The 17,025-nt window shown below is 46.2% G+C and overlaps 1 long non-coding RNA gene across 1 annotated transcript in view; it reads right to left on the reverse strand.

The window, feature by feature from the left end:
* Positions 1–4,246: 4,246 nt before the first annotated feature.
* The window catches only part of LOC132220393 (uncharacterized), a 199,451-nt gene continuing 186,672 nt past the window's right edge, over positions 4,247–17,025 (reverse strand). Inside the window, exons 5-8 of the long non-coding RNA XR_009449776.1 lie at positions 11,988–12,142; positions 10,579–10,809; positions 8,778–9,038; positions 4,247–7,571 (exon numbers count right to left, since the gene is read on the reverse strand). This is a non-coding gene — a long non-coding RNA (uncharacterized LOC132220393). The remainder of the gene's footprint in view (positions 7,572–8,777; positions 9,039–10,578; positions 10,810–11,987; positions 12,143–17,025) is intronic.

A 17,025-nucleotide genomic window follows, 5' to 3' on the forward strand; every position in this document is an offset into this window, starting at 1 on the left:
CATTATGGCCTTTTCTCTTTGTTCCTTAGTTTGTTCACCTGTAAAGGGGGAGCGGGGAAGTGGGTGAATATTAACCTCTGATATTCCTTCCAACTCTGACATCCCAGAATTCCACATTCTCCGAAGGAGGAATATTCTACAACATACCAGCTTCCATCAGGTCGGGTAGCTAAAAGCCAGGCAAGGAGAAGGTGAGAGCCATGTCGTCTGATTCATAAAACCCCTTCCCCTTCCCAGGTTGATTTCCCTGTCTTCCTAGGGAAGGGAAGGTGAGCTGCCCGCCCATGTGCGGGCTTCACAAAGCACAGGGACAGACATGCAGTTCTTAACCAGTCCCCAGTGTCTTCAGAAGTGCTGGCTACCTGTGGGGAGCAGGCTCTGCTGACCCAGATAAGCAGACCAGGGCTCTGTGAGGCCGGCACGAGGCACTTCAAGGTATCTCTCTCTCTGCAAGATGTCGGGAGGCTGGGTGGCCCTGTCCAAACACAAACACAGCACGGGGGCAGCAGTGTCCCTACCTAGACAGATGGGAACACAGAAGAGACCTCTCCATAATAAGATCCTCGGGTGTTTGTGGCTCTAGGCAGGGAAGGTCCTTAGAACCCTTCCTTCTAATACGTTATTTTTCTTCTACATTCTGATGGAGTGCAAGGAGGCTGAGGAACTGATTTTATTTCCTGCTTACGTTCAGTTCAATGGGAGGTAGGTTTCTCTCTCTCTCTCCATGCATGTGTGTGCACGCGTGTGCGTGCATGCATATGTGTGTGTATTTTCACGCGCGCATGTGTGTGATGGAATAGGCACAGGGGAAGGACAGTTTTGAGATGATGCTATCAGGTCCCTTGGCTAAAGAAGAAGCATGTCGGGCTTGAAATGGTTTCCTCTGGGGACTGTTTGTGGAATCAGAACGCCTCTCTGGTTTGCAGTTCTGAAACCCACTACTGTGTCTGAAAAAACCACTTTCAATTTCGAGGGGAAAAGGCCACAGCTCCTGGAGTCCCAACGTGGCCGAGGAAAATGCCGCCAGGCAAGCGAATGCGGTGGATTCTGATTTCAAACATCAGCATTGATCTCGGCATCGATTGGGGCTGTGCGGATGAGTGCGTCTGAGTGCCAGGTCCCGCCTGGTCCCCTGGGGCAGAGGATTGATCCCGGGGTGTAGCTGTGAGGCAGGGATGGAAGAGGAAGGACAAAGGGGGCCAGTCCCATGATGAGGAAAGGACCCCACATGCTTTCAATAAAACTGAAATCCTGCAAATCAAAGTCTCGCCCTTAGCGACTCCCATCCCCCAGCACTTTGTGAACACTTTTCTCCGGGAAGGTGCACTGCTTTGATGGATGCTCAGGTTAGATCTCTATTTACAGAACCACCAGGAGAGGGGCATGTGGGTAAATGACTAATCCTCCTTCCTTCCTGTACCCGGGACCCTGAACCCACTAGGTTTCTTCATAGATGAAGACCCACTGCGGGACCTCATGCTGCCTCCTTGGTTCCAGAGTGCTAAGTGCAACCGCCTTAAGCTAGTGCAACACCAGGGGGCCTGGGGAACACCAAGGAGGCCAGTGTGCCTAGATCAGGGTGTATGGGGATGGCTAAGGGTGAGAGATGGTTAAGGGAGGATGGATCCTGGTGTCTAAATCCTGTAAGGTATTACTGGTCATTTTGAGATCTTTGGCTGTTATTCTGAGATAAATGAGGAGCCACTGGAGAATTTTAAGCAGAGGAATGGAATGATCTTGGATTTTTTTAAAGATCATGCTGGTTGCTGTGTTGAGGAGAGAGGGCAAGGGGAGGAGGAGAAGGATGAATGGAGGCAACAGAGGTGGAGGTGGTGAGGAGTGGTCTATTTTCAAATACAGTGTGGAGATGAAGCCAGGAGATTTCCTGATTGGTGGTAGGCTGACGTTTGGGGCATGAGCACCAAAAGACCTGAGTTCACCACAATTCAGATAAAAGCGAGGCTTTCAGGGGAGATCAGGAGTTCCATGTTGAATCTGAGTTGTCTGTTATAGATGTCCAAGCAGAGATGTTGAGTATGCTAATGGAGATGTAAGTCTGAAGTTATCCTGGAGGGAGTCATCTGAGCTTTAAATATAAATTTGGAAGTTATTTACATATATGTGATATTTAAATACCATGGGACTGAATGTGATCACCAGGGGAATTTGGAGAAGAGAGCAGAACCAATGACACTCTTGGGCACAGGACCCTGGAACATTCCAATATCAAGAGGCTTGGAGAGGAGAAGACCAGCAGAGGAGGCTGAGAAAGAGCAACCTGCAAACCAGATGGGGTTCTTGGAGCCAGGGGAAGAAATGCTGTGGGAGGGAGGTCAAGAAAGGTGAAAATGGAGATGCTACCATTCTTTATAGCAACATGGAGGTCACGGGTGACCTGCGCAAGAGTTGTGGAGGCAGATGCTCAACTGGATCAGGTCTAAGAGAAAATGAGAGGAGAGGAATTGTTAATAACACAGAAAACTGCTTTGCACATGAATCAACTCAGAATGGATTAAAGACTTGAATGTTAGACCTGAAACCATAAAACTTCTAGAAGAAAATGGGATAGATAAGCTCCTTGACATCTGTCTTGGCAATGATTTATTGGATATGACAACAAAAGCAAAAATAACCAAGTGGGACTACATCAAACTAAAAAGCTTCAGCACAGCACAGGGAACCATCAACAAAAGGCAGCCTATGGAGCAAGAGAAAATATTGGCAAGTCAAATATCTGATAAGGAGTTGATATCCAAAATATATGAATTACTCATACATCTGAATAGCAAAAAAACAACAACAAACCCCCACAATCCAATTTAAAAAATGGTTAGAGGAACTGAATGGACATTGATTCAAAGACATAAACATGGCCAACAGGTACATGAAAAGGTGCTTAATCTCACTAATCTTCAGGGAAAGGCAATTCAAAACCACAATAAGATGTTACCTCACACCTGTTAAAATGGCTATCATTTAAGAGACAGGAGAGAGGTGTTGGTGAGGATGTGGAAAAAAGGGAACTCTTGTGCACTCTTGGTGAGAATGTACATTGGTGTAGCCACTATGCAAAACAGGATAGAGGTTCCTCAAGAATATCATCCAGCAATACTTCTGGGTATATATTCAAAAGAAACAAAAGCACAATCTTTAAAAAAACACACACACCCACAAAACATTCCTATGTTCATTGTAGCATTATTTACAATAGCCAAGATATGGAAACAATTAAGTGTTCATTGACAGATAAATGGATAAAGAAGTTGTGATATCCTATCTAATAATAGAAAAACATGGTAATTGACCGTACCTTCACTACACCCCCATTGGCTAATCAGAGTGATATGCAAATTAACTGCTAAAAAGATGGTGGTTAATTTGCATATGTAGGCTCCAAGCTGCGGAGGAAAGACAGGTGAGCCGGAGAAGCGAAGATGGAAGACTGAAGGCGGCTCTGGCCGGAGTGAAGGCCTGGCTCCCCGGTGCCGGAGGAAAACCTGTGCTGGCAGCCAGGAGAAGGGAAGGACTATTGCACAAATCTCTTCATGCAACAGGCCTCTAGTATATATATAATTCAGTCATACAACATAAGGAAATCCTGCCATTTTAAACAGTATGGCTGGACCTTGAGGACATTAAGCTAAGTGAAATAAGTCAGATGGAGAAATACAAATATATAATTTCACTTATATATGAAATCTTCAAAAACAACAACACACCAAACTCATAGACACAGAAAAGAAATGGCAGAAGTGGATAAAGGTGGTAAAAAGGAACAATCTTCCAGTTATAATATAAATAAATTTGGGGATATAGTCATCATAATAACCCTAGTTAATAATACTGCATCATATATTTGAAAGTTGCTGAGAAAGTAAATCTTAAAAGTTTTCATCATAGAAGATAAATATAACTGTGAGGTGTGGATGTTAACTAAACTTATTGTGCTGATTATTTCATAACATATACATATATCAAATTATTATGCTGTACACCCTCAACTAATATATGTCAGTTATATATAGATAAAACTGGGAGAAAACTCCTTTGAGGGTTTTGTTGCAGATGAGAGAAAGAAACTGAGCAGCAACTAGCAGAAGAAATAGGGTCACAGTATGTTTTTATTTGGTTTAATTTAGTTTTTTGAATCTTTAAAGGCATTAGGGATTGTGTGTGTGAGTGTATGTGTGTGGGGGGGTGCATGAACACTTAATCTGAGATCTACCCCTTTAGATTTTCAGTGGGCAATACAGTATTGCTATCTATCAGTGCAGTGTTGTACAACTGATCTCTAGAATGTATTCATCTTGCATAATTAAAATTTTATGTCCCCCAATTAGCAACTTCTGTTTTCCCCTCCCGCAAACCCCCAGTGATCACCATTTTATTCTTTGCTTTTATGAATCTATTTTAGATACCTCATGCATAAGTGGAATCACACAGTTTGTCCTTCTGTGACTAGCTTATTTCAGTTAGCATGATGTCCTCAGCTCTCATCCACGTCTCTATTTCAGGGTTTCCTTCTTTTTAAAGGCTGAGTAATATCCCTTTGTATGTATGTACCACATTTTAAAAATTCATTCATCTATCTTTGGACATTTAGGTTGTTTTCATGTCTTGGCTATTGTGAATAGTGCTTCAAAGAACATGGGAGTTGTGTGTGAGCCCTCTTTCCATCCCCACAATGAAAAGAGAAGTGCAGGTGCCCAAGAGCCCCGCATTCTCTAGGGGCACCAAGGGCACCCCCACTCCCCTCACCTGCCCACTTTGCACATTTCAGTACAGTATCTTGTGTGCAGCTAGTGTTAGCACTACTTTAACTGCCACCATTTCTGTTCACGAGACTTCTTCAGGAGAGGACTCTGCTGATGTCCCCTAACTTGCTGTTGGAATGATAATAGTGTTAAAATTATAATAACTGTAATATTACAATAGTGTTATGAGGAGATGAGTGACTACATCTGATGTTGGGGGACAGGATGGTGAGGGAAGATGGAGATACCTCCCCAAGGTCACTATTTGTGTACCTAACTTCAAAATGCTCTGTGGGCACTGCATAGGCAAAGCCTGCTTCATCTTCCCAAACATGAAACGTTAGGTAAGACACATGTCAAATGAAAGTAGCTTTTTAAATCAGTGTTTTTAAAAATTTGATAATCAAACTTCGTTAAATTCAAGAACCTACTTCCTGTTTTCTGTTTACTTCGTTTGGGGGTTAGGGGCAATTCACCAATGACTGTTTTGTAGCAGACGACAGTCATGATGATAAGCAGAGCTGACACTCGGCGTGCTTCTAGCCCCACAGCTTCTGAATCCTCTGATTTGTACACCGGTTGGTTTTCAAACACTCATTATATTGGTAATCAGAGGGCAGATCCTTGTTTCCAGCTCTTCGTTGACACTATCCTCCCTGTTTACGCTTTTTCTTGGTTGACATCTTTATCTGTGTTTGTTCAAAGAGTCTGCAGTTTCATACAAGCTGGAAGGGCTGTTGGGAGGCAACAGTCCAGGAGAGATGATCAGGGACAAGCCAGGCCACCAAGAGTAGGAATGGATACAGGGGCTGGAAAAGGAAATGTCTGGGGGAACTCCCAGATTGCTATTTGGGGGACTCAGTGGATGGGGAGGCCCATAACCACTGCATGAGGAGAAAGGGTGCTCTCTCAAGTCTGTTGGGTTGAAGGTACCTGCAGGACATCCAGGTGGAGATATAACTGATAACAGCTTATGCAGGTCCAGAGTTCAGGAGTGAGAATGACAGATAGGGCCGAAGATGTGATTCCCTCTGTACTTACACCCATATGTGATAGATGCCAACCAACTGCCCCTCACCCAAAGGTTTACAATGTCACAGCCGTAACCAAGGAAACATGTTTATTTTTATATGAGTTTCTCGAATCCCACCTTTTATCTTTTCTGACAGAAACAGACTAAAAATGCAAAACGGGAAGAATTCAAGTCCAAGGAGGAACCAAGCAGGAATAAACCCATACTGCTGAGTGACATGGCCACTCAGAACAGCTTTGTTCTAGTTGATCCTTGGGCAGAACTGGGTATCTTGAAGGTCTTGGAAAAAGTAGACAGATAATTTTAGCAACATGGTTCTAAATGTTTACACAGACAGTAGATTGTCCTGGTGCATCTGGCCCGGAGTGCCCGTGGTGGTATCATCAGTCAACAGCAGTCATTTGAGAGAGAGCACATCATCCTGGCAGTGAGGGTGGTTGGGAAGGCGAGAGAGCATGTGCAGTGTGCGGCACTGGTGGTGTGGTGGCCCAGAGGGCTGCTGGTCTGGGACCCGGTGGCTCCGACCGATGGGGAAGCTGGAAAGCTGGAAACACTAGTGTTGTTGCCTTTCCTGAGCCAGAGCACGTCAGCAGCTGAGAAACCACACTTCTCTCGTCGTTTTAGCCAAACCATGCCTTGGTTCATTCTGTCCCTCCCGTCTCCCAACTAGACACCCAGAGTCCCTCTACCACCTGCCACTCTGCAGGACAGGCCCAGCTGCCTTGATGTGGGAGAGGGAGGGTATACACTGAGCTCTCCCAGCTCAGAAGAAGGTGGGATAGCAGCTGAACCCCCCAGGGGGGAGCAGAATTAACAGGTTTCTCTGCCTCCATCAGAGAGGTGGAGAGCTGATAAAGGGTCGTCTTCAGTCATTGCTGTTGAGATCATTCATTTGGGGAACTCTCAATAAAAGCTGCAGAAACTTTAGATGTGGAATCGGGCTGCAAATTCTTACCTGAGTCGGTTTAAAGATTCAATGAGAAAATGTGGGAAGTCAGACTAATAGTACCTGGTAATACATGCTTGATACATGGTAGTAATAGTCACCATTTGAGGAGTATAGAGAAGAAAGAGGTGGTTAAGATCTCCCCTCAGCCCAGATTTGAATCCCAGCCTCACCCCTTACGGACTATGAAACATAGACCAAGTTATTGAACATCGCAAAGCCACAGTTTTACTACCTCTAAAACTGGGTTAACAATATCTACCCTTGGGTTACTGTGAGTCTTAGATCAGATAAAAGTAAAAAGCTTTACTTTGAGATAGCATTAGTATTATTTTTCTAAATACCTGAACATACGATTTGTTTTTCCTCATGCTTTATATTTTTAGAGAAAATAGCCTTTGATAGGGTCAAAAATAGCTCTGATTAGATCACACCTTGGTCTCTAAACTATAGTCAATCTAAGCTACATGTTAACCTAGACTTGGGTTGGCAAATCTTTTCTGTAAAGGACTGGAGAGTAAATATTTTAGCCTTTGCGGGCCATACATTTTCTGTCTCAACCCCACAACTCTACCATTAGGCCAGAAAGCAGCCAGAAACAATAAGTAAACAGATGGGCATGGCCACAGCCCAATAAAACTTAATTTACAAAATCAGGGGTCATAGTTTGCTGACTCCTGACTTAGATGTACACATAGAGCTCACCTCACATGTAGGTGCTGAGTGATGTGGCATGGTTAGAGGAAAGGACCTCATGTCCCCACTGCCATCCCTCAGAAGGTGCCGAATACTAGAAATTCCACTATTAGAAAGTCATTCCTTTGAATTAAGCATTGATCTGCAGAGAAAGGAGAGATGCCCGTCAAAATGCAAATAAAAGAATAACAGATAAAGATTAAGCTTTGAGTTGGAATACTGTATAATTTTTTAACTGAGAGGCCTAGACCGTGCTTGGAGGTGCCAAGCACCTGGCTTTCTGGAACAATGGAGACATCTCATCTACCATCCTAAAGCAACCCTGGCCTCCCTCCCTGGCTCTCCATCCCTCTGGACTCTGCACCCCGCCTGTGTGTACCGATCGCCACCATTCGTGTTGAGTCATCCACAGGTCTCACCCTGCAGCCCCTAAGGCTGCGGGTGGCCCTAAAACAGCGGTTCTCAACCTGTGGGTCGCGACCCCTTTGGCGGTCAAACGACCCTTTCGCCTAAGACCATCCTGCATATCAGATATTTACATGACGATTCATAACAGTAGCAACATTACAGTGATGAAGTAGCAACGAACATAATTTTATGGTTGGGTCACAACATGAGGAACTGTATTTAAAGGGCCAGAAGGTTGAGAACCACTGCCCTAAAAGAGAATGTATTTCTTCCAAGGGGCACATCTTGTCTGTGAAGCTGAACACTGGACCACTATGTATTCCTCCTCCCTGTGCCAGCGTTCCAGGGACACTCAGTTCCAGAACAGGGGGGACGAGCTGCAGGGATCCGCTAACTCCAACTCCAGGAGGGAAGGGAGCTGCAGAGCCTAGAAATGCCTCGCTGGCTTAAAATGTGGGGGCTGTCAGTGGAGAAGGGTCCAAAGTCAATTCTTGCAGGGTAAGGAGAGACAAGAAACTAGTAATTCTTGGTAGGCGTGCTTTATCCATCTACTCCGTCATTGGACTAGGGCTCACCATGACTATGGGTAATTGTTTCCATGTTGCAGATGTGGAAACTGAGGCCGAGAGGTTAAATACCTCATTGGAGGTCACGCGGACAGTAAAATGTAGTTGTAGGCCTGAAGCCAGGCTTGTTAAGTGAACATCAGCTCTGTCCTACCCGGTAGCACAGCTTTCCCGGGCTGTCCTTCATCTCATGGACCTGTCAGCCCAGCACTGGCTGCTGCCAATCCCTACCCGCCATATGGGAGACAATGGGCCTTAGGACCCGGGGATTGCCCCCAAGGTGCTCCAGCTGAGTCTTGTCAATGGGCAAAATGCCAGCGCTCAGGACTCCATCTTCCCCTCCCGTCTCCTCCACCAAGCCCGCTCTCCCTCACCTTGCACGGAGCCAACTCACTCCCGGTAAATTCCGTGCTTTTCCATCCCAGTGAGCTCAGCCTGTACTTTGATTTGGGTGCAAGCAGCTGCAGGTGCCTCGAGTCATCATGTGCTCGCGTCCCCCTCGTGCTGCAATGTCATCCATGTTTACTTGCTGCTCTGGACTTGAGATCCTGTCAGGATGCCAGCCGGCGGGGCCGCCAGGCACCACAGCTGACAGTCAAAACTGGGAGGCCCAGTCCTTCTTCTGGAAAAAAGGGCTAAAGAGGTTAATACACTCAAGTCAGGATAAACACACCAGCTGTTAGAGTTGCTAATATTTAATATCATGATCAAATAAATAACTCGAGAAGAAACCTCTCTCACACACACTGCAGAAGCCCGCAGCCCACTGCTCCAACCACGATAGCTACAGATAAAATTAATAAATTATCTTAAAAGCCTCACAATGGAGTAATGGCCGGGACACAATTAAGAAAACATTTGCATAGAGCCTGCTGCTACTTCTGCCCAGGCACACAGTCCCCCGGGTCAGCCCTGGAGACAGGAGCTGGGGGAGCATAAGGAGGGAAGGAAACCCCAACCATTTGAGGTTTCCCTCTTGGTCTGATCTCAGCCCAAGTAACCCTACCTTTGCTTCCAAAGGGGAGATGGCCCTCTTTAAAAAAACACAACGCACTTCTAACACTTATATCCACCCTCACAACCAAACAGTTTCTTTTTGCAGAAAATTCACTCAAACTTTGCACTAGTAACTGGTTTGTGGACGATGGACCATCTCACTGGTTGGTACAGTGCTTTGCAGTTCTCTCTGCAGCTACTTTGTACCCAGATACCAGCCAGAATGATGAGAGCCTATTTTTCTCTTATAGTTGTAGCCTTCTGACTCCCCAAACACTGATGTTAACACTGAGCAGGACAGAATTTTAACGGCCTGTTAACTGTGTCAGGAAATCGTCAATGCATTTTTTTTTTTTTTTGCCCCAGTTCCCTGGCTGCTGTTCACCTGGGCTACAGGAGCAGAAAATGATGCTCAGTGCATTTGGGGGTGGAGGGGATGAACATGGACTAATTTCTTTCTAAGGCTCCAAAAAATGTTTTCCAGGTCACAAAGCACTGAGCAAAATGAGCTCCATATCCAGTTTATGTTGTATATTATAAGGGAAGCTGGTCTCTGCGACTCTGTGAAGGTTCCATGAGCATTTTTTGAGATAAAGCCTATATTTCAAGGGGCCAGGGTTGAGCTATTTCCCTTCTCATCAAGCAAAAACCTGGCATCCCATTGGTCTGTCCAGATGTAATTTTGTTTGGGTTTTTACACTGTTTGATTGAGATCAAGTCATGAATTTCTGTTCTCTAAATGGGCAGAGGGATGGCAATTTATGAGGTCTGAGGATGCCTGATGTTTAGCTCAAAAGCACAGCCAGATGAATTTGGGTGAGAGGGAAGGCGGCACGGCGTGATCACCCTGGCCAATTTCGGGGCAATTTCTCTTTTTAAAAACTTGTGAAAACCAGAGCAGGTGGGCGTAGTTTTACTACTCTGCTATCTGGGGCTGCATGGGTGGGATGGACCAGATGGAAAGAATCCTAATCATTCCAATGGGACTTTGTTCTAGTGGGACTTGAAAGTAATTTTCCTGTTGACATTGTATTTGTGCAAGGGTGAGCTCGATGACCGGACTGTCCGCACGCTTTCTGGTGAGTGCTGGGGATGGTGGACATGCAAGTGACGTCCGCCCACACGCCTCTGCTTTGGGTCCTGATGGACTTCCGAGGGCTCAGCGCCCCCTCTGCTCACCTGCCATCCTCTCCAGGTTCGCCCAGCTTCTCTGGTTTTTCAAATGATTTTTCAAGCGTGTAGAGAAAATGCAGCCGCTGACAGGGATGACGGCCAGAATGATGGGTCCCCCCAGGCTCCTGAGAAGACCTAGAGCTGATCAGTGGTGGAGCGGGGTGCCGGCTCCCAGCATCGGGCCGTTGTGGGTCCTCTCCTCCCAGCGTGGGGGTTTTTAGAGGAATGAAACCCTGCCTGTGAGAAATGCCTGACATTTAGATATGATTGTTTTTTTCTATTTCTATTAAAATATACCTGGATTGGAGGTGAGATAAAAATTAGTGTTAAGTCATGAGGATGAAAGAGAAAGAGGGAGTGAAGAGAAACCTGGTGGCAGGGGGAGGGAAAGTGGAGGAGAGAATGTGGGGAAAGGAGAGGGAAGGATGAAGAAAACCGAGCCCAGTTCTGGGACCTAGATCTGTGTTGTCTCGGCTGGGACTCTGCGCCTTCGCATAAGCGGTGCCCTCCCTCTAACCTCCTTTTTACCCCTTTCTCCACCACAACCTCCTGCTCCCATTCTGAGTCTTGGGTCAAGCCTGCCCACTTCTCAGCACAGAGCTGATGCCTCTTCCCCTCTGCTTCATTTCCGTTCTGCACAGGCTGTCTGTCTGTCCTTCGGTCTCCTGGAGGGAGGAAATGAGTCTTCACTTCATAGCTTCCCCAGCATCCTCACTCATGCTAGGCTCTCATAAATGTTTGCTGAATGAATGAATGAATGAAAGGAAATGAGAGAATTGAAAATAACTAGAGATTTACCAAATACTGCTAGTGTAAATCCAAGAACATTTAATTAGGTACTATTATAAGCATTTGCTAATAATAGAAATACAATGTCTTAATGATAAGTGAAATAGTGGGATTAATGTCATACTCAAGAGATTTCTTTCTAACAACAGCTGGTTATAATGCCCTTTTAAAAAAGGAATATGCCTGTCAGTATTATAAAATGAATCTCTATTAACAAGCTTATGTAGAAGCTGAGTGAGGTCCTTCTTAAAACATATACAAACACAGGTAGTTAAGATAAACCAGGCTTACCTATCCAGAAACTAGGTGAATGTAAAATCTGAGATACATTGACTTACAGGCAGTTTTGGTTTTCATTTCTGAACTCAGTGACCAAGCTGTCACTAGAAGTTCACTGCACCTGAGACCAGGCAAGCTCCAAATACAGGGACCAGATAATCCAATGCATGGTCCCTATCAAACTTTCACTCCCTGCCACTCTTTCCACCTGACTAGTCCCAGGAGACCCTGGTAAGATGAGGGAGGAACCGACTTCCACCTTCACTGATGGGGATACAGGAGCCTAGAGAGTTAATGGCACCCATTGCACCCACCGAGGCAGCTGGGCAGTGCAGCAGGGGTCTGACCTCTTATTCCAGTCTGCTCCCACCAGGGAGAGAGGAGCTTGGAGCCAGGGTTGATTCTGCGCAGGAAGAACTCTGTGGGTGGGCGCCGGTTGCTGCCTTCTTCTCCCAGGCCACAGAAAGCCAGATGCTGAGTTGCTTTTCTGGTTGTCTTCAGGCTAGTAACAAAGAGAGGCGATTAAACAGAAGGATTGAAATTAGACACCAAGGAGAACTTCTGTTTGCTGGGATGATTTTAAAAGCTGAAATAAACTAGTAAAGTTCTTCAGCAGAATTACAAAGGTCTCAGACTCCTTGGTGCGGATTCTCACTCAATCCCCAAATCCAGGCAGGGAAAGGGCAAGCAGGCGCCGCAGCTCCCACTCTGAATTCCCAGCCTCCCTCCAGCTTGAGCCCCATGCTTTATTTATGTGAATTTTTTTTTTCATGTCGACATTTAACTCTCCTCGCTGCAGAAGGTGGTTTCCCCAAACTGCCGCGAACGTTCCTTGTCTGTATATTTTATTCATATGGATCTGGTGTTGGCCCATCCCTTCCGGAAAGAGCTGAAATTTGCCCTTGAGGCATCAGATGGAGTAGTCAGATTGTCAAGTGTGTCTCCTAATTGAAGTGAACATTGGCGCAGTATTTGTCGACTGGAAATAAACAGCCCCAGTGAAGTAGCAGGTTTACAACCTTCACGCGCTTGCTCGGGTCTTGCTGAGAGTTGAAGGAAACATGCAGGGAGAGAAGCGATTTCTCTTGGAAATGGAAACATTGCGGGGATGTCTTTCTTAGACCAGGAATCTCCTAGAGCAGGGGTGGGCAAACTTTTTGACTCGAGGGCCACAATGGGTTCTTAAACTGGACCGGAGGGCCGGAACAAAAGCATGGATGGAGTGTTTGTGTGGACTAATATAAATTCAAAGTAAACATCATTACATAAAAGGGTACGGTCTTTTTTTTTTTTTTTTTTTTTTAGTTTTATTCATTTCAAACCAGCCGGATCCGGCCTGCGGGCCGTAGTTTGCCCACGGCTGTCCTAGAGCCAGGAACTGCTGACCTGGGGCCTGCACGGAGCAGTCAGTGGGGATTGTTTCTAGCCCTCTTGTCCCAGGGTGCCTCCTCCTCCAACACTGAGGGGTTCAGGATCAGCCTGCTTGCTGTCCCCCATCAAACCCTCTTATTGGCAAGTCTCTGCTATCAGAGTGTGAGGAACAAAAAGCAAAAGTGTGGTCAAGTCAAAAAGAGGCCTAAGGAGCCTCTCCACACCTTTTCACACTGTGTCATGAGTCCCAGCAAATTCAGAAGCTCTGGGCCTACAATTCTGTCCCAGCCTGTCTCGGCCTCCAGCGCCCCTGCATGGGTCCCGCTGACAGCTTTGTAGTGAACATTCTTGGGGGACGGGTATGGGTCAGACCCCCTGCTGCGCTGCCCAGCTACCTTGGTGGGTGCCATTAGCTCTCTAGGCTCCTGTACCCCCATCAACGAAGGTGGAAGTCAGTTCCTTCCTCATCTTACAAGGGTCTCCTGGGAATAAAGTCAGGTGATAAGAGTGGTAGGAGGTGAAAGTTTGATAGAAAGGGAGGGACCTATTCTCGGGGGACAGTTCAGGGAGTCAGTGCAAAGCCTTGCAAATGAGAATGTTGGTTCTTCCCAAGGTCATTGCTCCAGAGCAAGCAAGAGAAAGGGACCCAAGTTAAGCCCAAAGCTGAAAACCCTGCCTCTCTAATAAGGCTGTGCAAAAATCACAGGCGGGGTGAGCGACTTCCCTCCAGTCTTGGGGAAGTCAAGCTTGGCCCCTCCCAGCACTTTCTTGCTTTCCTCAAGAGACCCATCAGAAGTAGGCCATTTCCTTTCATGAAAGCTCCCTGTGGGCCCCGTTCCTCATCTTCTGCTCGTCATCACCCTTCTCTGGTCCGTTCCAGCAGGCCCCCAGGCCTCCCTAGCTGGCACTAGGCCACCAGCCCCTGGACACCCTCCTCCACTGCCAACCTGTGGAAGCTGTCACTCCGATGCACCAGGCTCCTGCCAGGGAGCTGGCGGGTCCTGACCTCGGCAGGTCCTATTGTCCTCCCTTCAGTCTAGATGGGGGAGCTGGCCTGAAAGTATTCACAAGCGCCATAAACCCTACTTGGCCTTCTCTGGTAGTGACTGGTTTTTCTCCCCTCCTTGGAGGAGAGGGAATGGGGGGTGGAGAGACTGAGACAGCACGTTCCTGCAGTGACTCTGAGAAGGCACTGACTCTTGAGGATAGAAGAGAGGAATCTCACCTCTAAGGTCCCTGCAAAAAGCCTTTGTGACCTTCCCCTGTGACATCTGGTCAGGGCCAGGACTTCCAGCACATCCATTCCTCCTGAAACCATTGCCAGCTCTCTCTCCTTGCATTTGGCTTTGTTTTGTAATCTGCGTCTGCTCCGGCCACTGCATTAGCGTCTCTTGAGGGCAGAGATGTTGCTTTCACCTCCATATCTCTAGGACAAGCCTGTCATAGATTCTTACTGTTGAATTGAAGAAACGTTCCCAAACTGAACAAGCAAATGAACCTCAGGCATTGCCCTCCCACTGACCCTCCCCCTCCCACCTCCTAGACTTGCGCTTTATCAGAACAGGTGAGCCAAGTCAGTTATGCTAAGAAAACTTGAAACCATCTTCTATCACCAGCTTTTAGGGACATTGTGATAAATCTTAAAAAGTCAAATTGTGGTTTTTATGCCTTGTTGCAAGTCATTTGTTCATTAGGGTTACTGTAAACCAAGTGATGATGGGGGTGGGGACACAGTATAATTTTCCTAGTTTAAGCTTGACCTGTCCTTGTGGATTCATGGCTTTGTCCCTTTGAATGCCAAGCCTTAATGGGCAGGTTAGGGGAAGTATCTTAGAGATGGGCTATTTTAAAATGCACCCCCACATGTTAGCAAGTTGCTAGCTAGAAACCTAGCATATATGTGGGCCTGGCTCCTCAACCTCTGCTTCCCGTCACCCTTTCTGATGTATGTGTTAGATCAGCTCTATAGCTAATGGAACCCAACTTCCCAACTTGTCTCTCTGGAATGAAATTAAACTTGTAGAAGCCCAACTCTTCATCAAGGCTTGTTTAGCATTTTGTTATAACTTTCCCCCTCTGTCTTGAAAACACATTATTTATAAAACCTTGGTCCCAGAAGAAGGCAAAACAAAGAAGTGGCGATGGCAGGTGTCAGGGGTAAGAAATCAGTCACTCGGCAGGTGTCAGGGGTAAGAAATCAGTCACTCCTCTTAGAGTGGGTGATTAATCAGTAACTGTTGACCTGCTCTTAGTGGAGAACACAGACTGGGCTGCCATCACATGGCTTATAACGACCTCCCCATGTGACATTCCTTGTGGGTTGGAGAAGATAAGGGAACTGAGGAGTTTCCAACATGTGTTCTGACAGAGAGGCTGGGATGTGTAAAATTCCCCTGTGAAATAAGTTCCCTTGTAGGAAAATCTTTCCGTCTCTCTCCTGTTCTTCTCAATGATCTCCTAATGGGCAGATCTAATGACCTTTTCTCATTTTTCATTTTCCTTGACATCATCTCTAGCATTTGATATGCTTGAGCATCTCTTACACTAGGATTTTCTTCATAATGATGACCGTTCTTCATATATCATGACCTTCAAATATCCTATCTAGCCCGAAATGACTTGGAGTCGTGCCTCCCCTGTCCTAGTTATGTTCCTGTCTGAGAACTCCTGCTCCTGCCTCTAGTCTTCCTCCTCTCACCCCTGACTGACCCATTCACTCAGGTTCTGCCCTGGGGCCTCTGCTCTTCTTTATTTTTAAAAAATATATTTTATTGATTTTTTACAGAGAGGAAGGGAGAGAGAGAGTTAGAAACATCGATGAGAGAGAAACACTGATCAGCTGCCTCCTGCACACCTCCTACTGGGGATGTGCCCGCAACCAAGGTACATGCCCTTGACCGGAATCAAACCTGGGACCTTTCAGTCCTCAGGCCGACGCTCTATCCACTGAGCCAAACAGGTTATGGCTCTTCTTTATTTTTAATATATTTTTATTGATTTCAGAGAGGGAGAGATAGAAACATCAATGATAAGAGAATCATTGATTGGCTGCCTCCTGTATGCCCTCTACTGGGGATCAAACCCCCAACCCCAGCATGTGCCCCTGGCGGGAATTGAATGGGACCTTTCAGTCCGCGGGCCAATGCTCTATCCACCGAGCCAAACTGGCCAGGGCATCTCTGCTCTTCTTTAAAGAAGCCGTCTCTTCCCAGCTGCCTCCAAGGAAATGGCTTCCACATCTGCTATCTTTGGTCCTCATCTGTGTTCCTTTCTCCAGCCCCAAGTATACCACTGCCTGCTGGACATTTCCACTTGGATATTCTACCAACACCCCAATGATTTCACTATATTTCTCTCATAGGTGGACCCCTGCCCATTTCTATTAATTCTACAAGATCTCTAGTCTCTATACCTTAAATGCTTTCTCCTCCCTTATCTCTTCATAGCTCCTCAGTAACCCAGTTCCATTGATTCCTGCTTTCTCCCTTCCTTTTGATTCCATTTCCGTGATTCTAATTCAGGTCTTGCCATCCGATACCTCAGTTATTGCAACGTCCTCTTAATTTATTTCTCTGCCACCTTTAGTCTTTAATATTTTGCCTGATTAATCTTCCTAAAATATTACTTCCTTCAAATAACACCCAGGATCCAAAACCTTCTCTATCTCCCCACTGGCTAATCCTGGCATTTAAGGCCTTTTGAAATCTGGCCCACATCCACTCTTCCCAGACACATCCATCACTGCTGCGTGCAAACTGGTCTCTTTGGTACCTTTGAAACTGAAATTATTTGACCCCATTTTGTTCCCTCTGCTGCTCTCTTTTTGAAATACTCTCCTCCTCCTCTGTCCAGTGCAAATCCTACCATGCCTACAAACTCAGGTCAAGGTCAGCAGTTCAGGCTTCATGAAGAGTTCAACTGTAACACATGCATCCATTCAGCAACTATTTATGGAGCACCTGCTCTATGCCAGCCACTGTTCTAGGCACTAGGGATGCAGAGATGAATACCAGC

This window comes from Myotis daubentonii, chromosome 18, assembly GCF_963259705.1.
Source record: "Myotis daubentonii chromosome 18, mMyoDau2.1, whole genome shotgun sequence".
NCBI classification, from domain to species: Eukaryota; Metazoa; Chordata; class Mammalia; order Chiroptera; family Vespertilionidae; genus Myotis; species Myotis daubentonii.